This window comes from Salvelinus sp. IW2-2015, linkage group LG9 (assembly GCF_002910315.2).
Source record: "Salvelinus sp. IW2-2015 linkage group LG9, ASM291031v2, whole genome shotgun sequence".
Classification (NCBI taxonomy): Eukaryota; Metazoa; Chordata; class Actinopteri; order Salmoniformes; family Salmonidae; genus Salvelinus; species Salvelinus sp. IW2-2015.
This window is the reverse complement of record NC_036849.1, coordinates 19,389,603-19,397,244: the sequence shown is the minus strand read 5'-3', so window position 1 is coordinate 19,397,244 and position 7,642 is coordinate 19,389,603. Positions and strand designations below refer to the sequence as shown.

At 43.1% G+C, this 7,642-nt stretch overlaps 1 protein-coding gene across 1 annotated transcript in view; it reads left to right on the top strand.

The window, feature by feature from the left end:
• The window catches only part of LOC111969023 (ryanodine receptor 3-like), a 190,657-nt gene that overhangs the window by 74,808 nt on the left and 108,207 nt on the right, over window positions 1-7,642 (top strand).

Here is a 7,642-nt window from a genome sequence, read left to right as displayed (position 1 = left end):
GGGTGTCCTGACTCTCTGAGGCATAAAGATCCATGGCACTTATCGTAAGGAGGTAGGGGTGTTAACCACGGTGTCCTGGCTAAATTCCCAAATCTGGCCCTCAACCATCACGGTCACTAATAATCGCCCAGTTACAATTAAGCCTATTCATCCCCCTCCCTATACCCGTAACTATTCCAGGTCGTTGCTTGCAATTGAGAAGTGTTCTCAGTCAACCTTACCTGGTAAATAAGATAAAATAAAATAAATTAAAGCTGAGACAATAAGAAGACACTGGCAGAATAAATTCAACCACACCTTTGTTTCATCACTAAACCGGAGAGCAACATCTGTCCACGTAGCATATTGCATGTAACAAACAGTTACATAACCTACAGCATGGTCAATCAAGTTACTGTTTCCAATATTTTTTGGACTACTAAACAACTATTGATTTAGAATCAGAGTTGTCGCAAAGAAAACAGGAGCTGCCTCCACAATTCCAGCACCATTTCAACTTCAACAATTCAACATCATCAAATCACATATGCTTAGTCTAATACAGTGACTAGGGCTGTTACGGTGACCGTATTTCCGCCARACCGGCAGTCACGAGTCATGACCGCATTCAAATTCCATGTGACCGTTTAATCAGGGTAACTACACTTCAAGCTCTGATGTTGCTGATGGTCATTTGTATCCTACCAAACTTGCTAATTGCCTGGTACACTCAGCATTCTATTGTCCCTCTAATCACTCTGACATCAATACAAATGTGATTGAAAATCAAATCAAACATGAGCCCAGGTTGCGCAACATTTCTATAGGCTATGCAGTTGRGTGAGAAAACAGAGTTTTGATAGCCACTATTAAAAAGAGGAGGATCCCATCAGCTTTCTATAGGACAGGCTTACTATATTTATTTCTCAACTTTCCTAATATTAAGCACATAGCTTCGCTTTACAACAGGAGTGGCATTAAAATTAACCATGGTTTTTAAGTGGATAGATGACATGTATTTTTCCCCCCTGCCCCAGTTCTGAGACAGGTGCATGGTAATGGTCCATTCTAAATCAAAACTAATTTCACACATATATAATTTAGTATACAGTGCCTTTGGAAAATATTCAGAACCCTTGACTTTTTCCACGTTTTGTTACGTTGCAGCCTTATTCTAAAAAAAACTTTTTCCCTCYGCAATCTACACACAATATCGCATATTGAGAAAGCGAAAACAGGTTTTTAGAAATMTTTGCACATTTATTAAAAATAAAAAAACATATCTTATTTACATAAGTATTCAGGCAGTTTGCTATGAGACTCYAAATTGAGCTCAGGTGCATCCTGTTTCCATTGACCATCCTTGAGATGTTTCTACAACTTGATTGGAGTTCACCTGTGGTAAATTCAATTGATTGGACATTATTTGAAAAGGCACACACCTGTCTATATAAGTTCACACAGTTGACAGMGCATGTCAGAGCAAAAACCAAGCCATGAGGTTGAAGGAATTGTCCGTAGAGTTCCGAGACATGACTGTGTCATGGCACAGATCTGGGAAAGTATACCAAAATATTTCTGCAGCATTGAAGGTCCCCAAGAACACAGTGGCCTCCATCATTCTTAAACGGAAGAAGTTTGGAACCAACAAGACTTCCTAGAGTTGGCCCGCCCGGCCAAACTGAGCAATRGGGGGAGAGCTCTAGAGAGAGCTCTAGAGGTCCTCTGTGGAGATGGGAGAACCTTCCAGAAGGAAAACCATCTCTGCAGCACTCCACCAATCAGGCCTTTATGGTAGAGTGACTAGACGGAAGKCACTCCTCAGTAAAGGGCACATGACAGCCCGCTTGGAGTTTGCCAAAAGGCACATTAACATTCTCAGACCATGAGAAACAAGATTATCTTGTCTGATGAAACCACGATTGAACTCTTTGGCCTGAATATCAAGCGTCACGTCTGGAGGAAACCTGGCACCATCCCTTTCCGTGAAGCATGGTGGTGGCAGCATCATGCTGTGGGGATGTTTTTCAGCTGCAGGGTCTGGGAGACTAGTCAGGATCYAGGGAAAGATGAATGGAGCAAAGTACAGAGAGATCCTTGATGAAAACCCGCTCCAGAATGCTCAGGACCTCAGACTGGGGGCGAAGGTTCACCTTCCAACAGTTCCACGGAATGACACTTAAGCACTATGTACAGCCAATGACAGACGGCTGGAATGCTTCTGGAAAGGTCTGAATGTCCTTGAGTGGCCTCAGCCAGAGCCTGGACTTGAACATCAATCGAACATCTCTGGGAGAGAACCTGAAAATAGCTGTGCGCGAAAGCCCATCACCTTGACATAATTTGTTATCTGCGTTTGAGACGATTCTTGTTCAGACGTTATTAGCATTATTAGGTGGTTCGGGACTAATTCATTTTCGCCGTGGGTGGCGTTGCGGTGGGGGTGTTTTTCCAGCTGCCTAGGGTTGGAGTAGTCAGGTCACCGGGGATGAATAAGGAGACACAAGTCAAGAGAGAATCCCTGGATGATCATAACGCCCCTCCAGATGCTCAGGATTCCAGAACTGGCGGTGCGAAGTAGGTTCACGTCTCCAACAGGACAATGACAACTAAGCACAACAGCCAAGACAACGCTGGATAGGCTTCTGACAAGGCTATGAATAGTTCCCCTGAGTGGCCCAGCCAGAGCCTGGACCTTGAACTCAATCGAACATCTCTGGAGAGACCTGAAATAGTGTGGCAGCGAAGCCATCCAACCTGACAAAGCTTGAGAGGATCTGCAGAGAAGAATGGGAGAAATTCCCTAACGAATACAGGCCGCATACTGGAGAGTCAGGTCCAAGCTTGTTTAGTGAAGCTAATACGCTTGCACCCAAGAAGAGGATTGGGTTTCTCAAGAACAGTGTATGAGTTACTAATCGGAGTACTGCAAAGGAGGTTGCGGGCGCGCGAAAAATGCATCATGTAAAAAAGTTAGTGCATTATCAAAGTTGAGTTTAAAAATGTGGTCCTTATAATAAAATAGGCTTTTTATGCTGTAAAACAATTAGTGATATCAGATTTAATATTAACACTTGTTTTTTTATAATTGTTCTATTGGTTTGCAGCTATACATATGGAGGTATTGGTTAAGAACATGTAGGCTGTTTTTTGTTTTTTACGTGAGGGGATTCAAAAGGATGATAAAGTAGGGGGGGGGTACTGTTAAAAGTTAATGAATATGTGTGGAGAGAAGTTAATGAGATTCAAGGGATTTAAGAAAAGAGAGTCATGGAGAGTAAGGCTGTACAATGTTAACCCAAATAAAGAACATGTGGCTAGGTATTAAAGTCAAGATGGGAATTCTGAAACTTACTTATTCTTTCAAATTCATTTTCAATCTGACACATTGCAGCACTGATTAAATTTAAAGATATGCCAGTTAGATATCCATTGTTCTAATTGCCTAAATTATTATTCGGCCATGAGATCAATACAGTCCCATTTTCCAAGTGCTATAATATGCACAGATAGGACGTTCTATTTCTTTCGTTTTTGTAGTGAGCTTGGGCTACCGGCATACACAGCACTGCATCAACTTATTGTCTTAGTAATACATTGGTCTTTTATTATACTTTTTGTGCAAGGGGGGCCTTTGGTGCTTCATTTGAAAAATGCTCATTATGCATCATTCACACTTATGTAGTACATAAAAAGCTGCATGTTGGAATGCTATGGGTGTTTTTTCATTTGTGAATTGTGGTCACTTTCATTGAAACACTTACAAGAAAACGAACCATCGCGTTTGTTGAACCATACTTATCATTGCCGTTGGTTTTGGCGCAATTGAAACACATGACTGTTCAACCATGAACTTGCTTTTTCTTACACAAAATTGATCATCACAGTGAAAGCCCGTTGTCAACCTGCTGTTGATGTGTATTAACCATTACGAATTCTTCAAAAGGGATGGCACTTTACGATCATCTGTTTTGACACATGTGAGGAGAAGTGAGGTTGTTTTTGGATTATAAAGGTATGAAGTTTTTACTGAAGGCTCTTGGTATATTGCATTGGCATGTTGTTATTGACTGAGCAAGTGGATTTGATGTGATTAGGTTCCATTAGAGATACTGGCTATTTTGCGAAATGGAGGTTGACGAAATTAGGCCATGAGTAACCAGGGTACCCAGCGATTAGGCCATACTGAACCTGACATTGAGTGGGAGGGAAACATCAAAGCTAGAAGCCCTGAGGCCTGGGATAGTCCAGAGCCCCAGGCTTAGGACCCTCGAATTTAGGGGACGGAAACAACATAGATGACCCTGGAATACAGATTGTACAGAGCACTGAGTACCGAGGCCATAGCCGACCTGATGATTAGGGAACCGATGGAGGAACGGAAACAAATAGACAGCCCTAGAGTGAGCCCTACTGCAGTACCAGGCCAGTGCTCAATGGGTAAGAACCCTGTGAATTGTGGGAAGGAAGGACACAAATAAGGACTCATGGAAGTGACCCGCACAGTGAGCACCCATATGGAAAGGACCCATCTATGAAGTGTACCGATAGGACAATGTGAGAACAGCCCATGAGTAGAGTAACTGAGGAGTCCAATCCAGCACCCAGGCCATTAGTGAGTGGATGACTGATTGGGAAACAATAAGACATGTGACCGCTGACCCTGATGCCGGCTAGACCGCCATGGCATTTAGGAAAGAACAACCCCTTGATGGAGGGAAGGAACAACAATTAGAGTAGACCCCTGAGGCCTACCCTGAGAGGTAGCAGCCATGTCCAAAGCCCTAGGCAATAGACTTCGGAGTGGAATGGAACAAGCAAAATTATAAGGCCTGACCGTAAGTGGAGTACCCCAGGAGGCCAATACATTTAAGCGGACCTACGCATTGAGGGAGAGGAAACAAAAAATATGAGCCCATGAGCGACGCCTGAGTACCTAAGCAGAGGGCGCATTAGCCAGTACCTAGGCCCTGATGCGACTGATGGAACAAGGTAAACAGAATGACGCCCGCCCTCTGAGGTAAGTACCAGGAGGCCATTCAGGCATTACGCGACCTTGGATATGGGAGAGGAAACAATAGCAACGCATAGCCCCTGAGGCTACACCTGAGCATACGCCGCCAAGTGTAGGCCATTAGGACCTGAATGGAAAAGCACTAGATGGACAATACAAGAAGTACCACGCGCTGAGTCACCCTGAGTACCAGGAAGGCCATTAGGGGGCCATTAAGACACCCTTGGATTTGGGGTAGTAGATACATAGATTAAAGATTGGGTAGCCCCTTGAGTAACCCCAGGCCAAATATAGAGCATGTCCAAGAGCTCGCATGATTTAATTGAGTAAAGGATGATTGTGATGTCGAAAATATTTATCTTGGGTACTACTCAAAGCGGCACCATGTCCAGAGTGCAATGTGACTTATGAACAATAGGGGCCAGATGGTTGTGGGTGGTTACGAATTATTTACGTGGTCACTTGCAACAGCCTGCGGCCCTAGCGATGGACTTGTAATGACTCAGTTTGCCCACGGTAGGTTGGTGAGTGGTCAACTCAATGTGTTGGTCAACGTGCTTACAACAAGCCGCTCTGAGATTGTGCCCAGACCTATATTTATCAACCATTTTATGTTTTTGAATGTATTACTTCACTCAGTTTAAGCGTTGACATCTGCGCTTGGCGATTTTTCCGAGATGCATCTTATTTCATAACATTTTTGCTATTAAGGAATTACTGGCGGCAAACAATAGTCATTATGCTATGCTGGCTTTTTCTTCCATTTTGGACCTGACCATGTCCAAATCTGCAAAGAAAGGATAAAAGGGATTTGCGTGTCAAACACAACAATTGATCATATAGAACAAGAGTTGCTTGTTGGTGCACTGTCTGTACAGCATCAGATAGATCGTCTCTGGTTGACCTACGATCATTACATTTTTGCTCAGACCGAGATTGAGATGCATTACAGGGCGGCTGCCTTGTGTCTTACGCAATTGAAGGTCAAAATTGCTCAGGTGAAACATAACTTCCTCCGTTGAGCCAGAGATGGCTAATGCAAATATCCAGTCCTTTGTCTTTTTTGCAAAATTTAAAAAAGGAAAAATAATTTAATATGAAACACAATTGGTACAATCAGTTGAGATTTCTAGGGAAATGATAAATCTTGTCTTCTTTTGGCTTATTCCAATAATAATTGTGAAAATAATTCGCGAAATGCAAAATACAACTGTTGCTTTGGGACAACGTGGAGGATCCTTTCGTGCGTCTGATTCTATCACCTTTGAATTGACAGCCTACCCCGATATACAATCACTGCCACTGGAGGATGGCGATTATATGCATCCACAGCAATGCAGCCTAATAGCCTGTAATGTCAGCAGCACCTGTGTTACAGCCTAGCCATACTCAACCGCTAATCAGGGTTGCAACCAAAATTATTTTCCAATAGTTTAGTTCCGTTCCACAGTTCTGACCAGCAAAATAAAGTTCTGACCGGTTCGAACCCCCAAAGTCCAGTTTATTTAGTTCCTTTCTGTTCCTATTTTAATCTGTGGAATCGACATTAGTTTTTACATTATAGCTCATTAAATTACTCCACCAATCATGTGGATAGAGCAGCTTGCATAAGACAGGGCAAGCTAATTGTTTACATGCTTGATGGACAGACAAGTGTAGGCGCGAGATGAAACTGAAATGTTGTGGGTGGGGAGCAAGCAAAAGAGAGGGATGGACATGGAGGAGGCTTGAAGCGCTTACACATCAATATGACGTGCATTATAATGTGTTTAGGATATTAGTAGTAGGCCTATCATTCCTACTTCACTAAATTACATCATTATATACTAGCTACTTACTTATGGAGGAGCTGCTAATATGGAGGACTTTGAACATCCAAACATTGGCTCAAACCCTGGACCAGAGCTAATAAAAGCTTGTGTGTGCAGCGGCACCAGCATTCAAACACGTCATACCATTTTGTAGTTTATAAATCCAATGTGAAACGTGATACTAATAGTATCCTTAACTAGCCTAGATAAAGCTGACAGGCAGACACTGGTGGGAAAGTTTCTGAGTGACAGAGTGAGTGCTTTGCATAGGCGCGTTGATAGCAAAAATAATGCTCCGAACTTAAAATAACGTTATTCACCGTCTTCTCAAGATTTGAAAATAACAGTTCTGTTCCGACACTAGAGATCACTTTCATTCCGTTTCTTTTAACTTCCTGAAAAATTCTGTTATTCCCCGTTTTGGTTGTTCTATCCCTGAACCGGTTCCAACCTCTGCTGCTAATCTGTCAACTTCTCCCTTTCTCTCCCTCCCTCTTTTCTTTCTTTCATTCTCTTCTTTGCCCTCATCTTTCCTCCTCCTCCTCTATTTCTCTTTTGCTCTCTGTCACTCTATTTCTCTCTCTCGCTACCCCTTCTCCCTCCTTTGCCTATCCCCCCTTCCCACTTTCCCTGTGTTCCCCCTCCAGGCCTGCTCCACTCTGAGGGTCATATGGATGATGGCTGACCTTGCAGCGGTGTCAGCACGAAGAGTCACGTGCTGCTCGCATCATCCGTAACCCACCCGCGCTCTTCAGTCACTTCATCAGGTACACCACCTCTAAACCACACAACTACAATTTTGGATGACGCTTATAGTCATCCAAATGACCGTGATCAC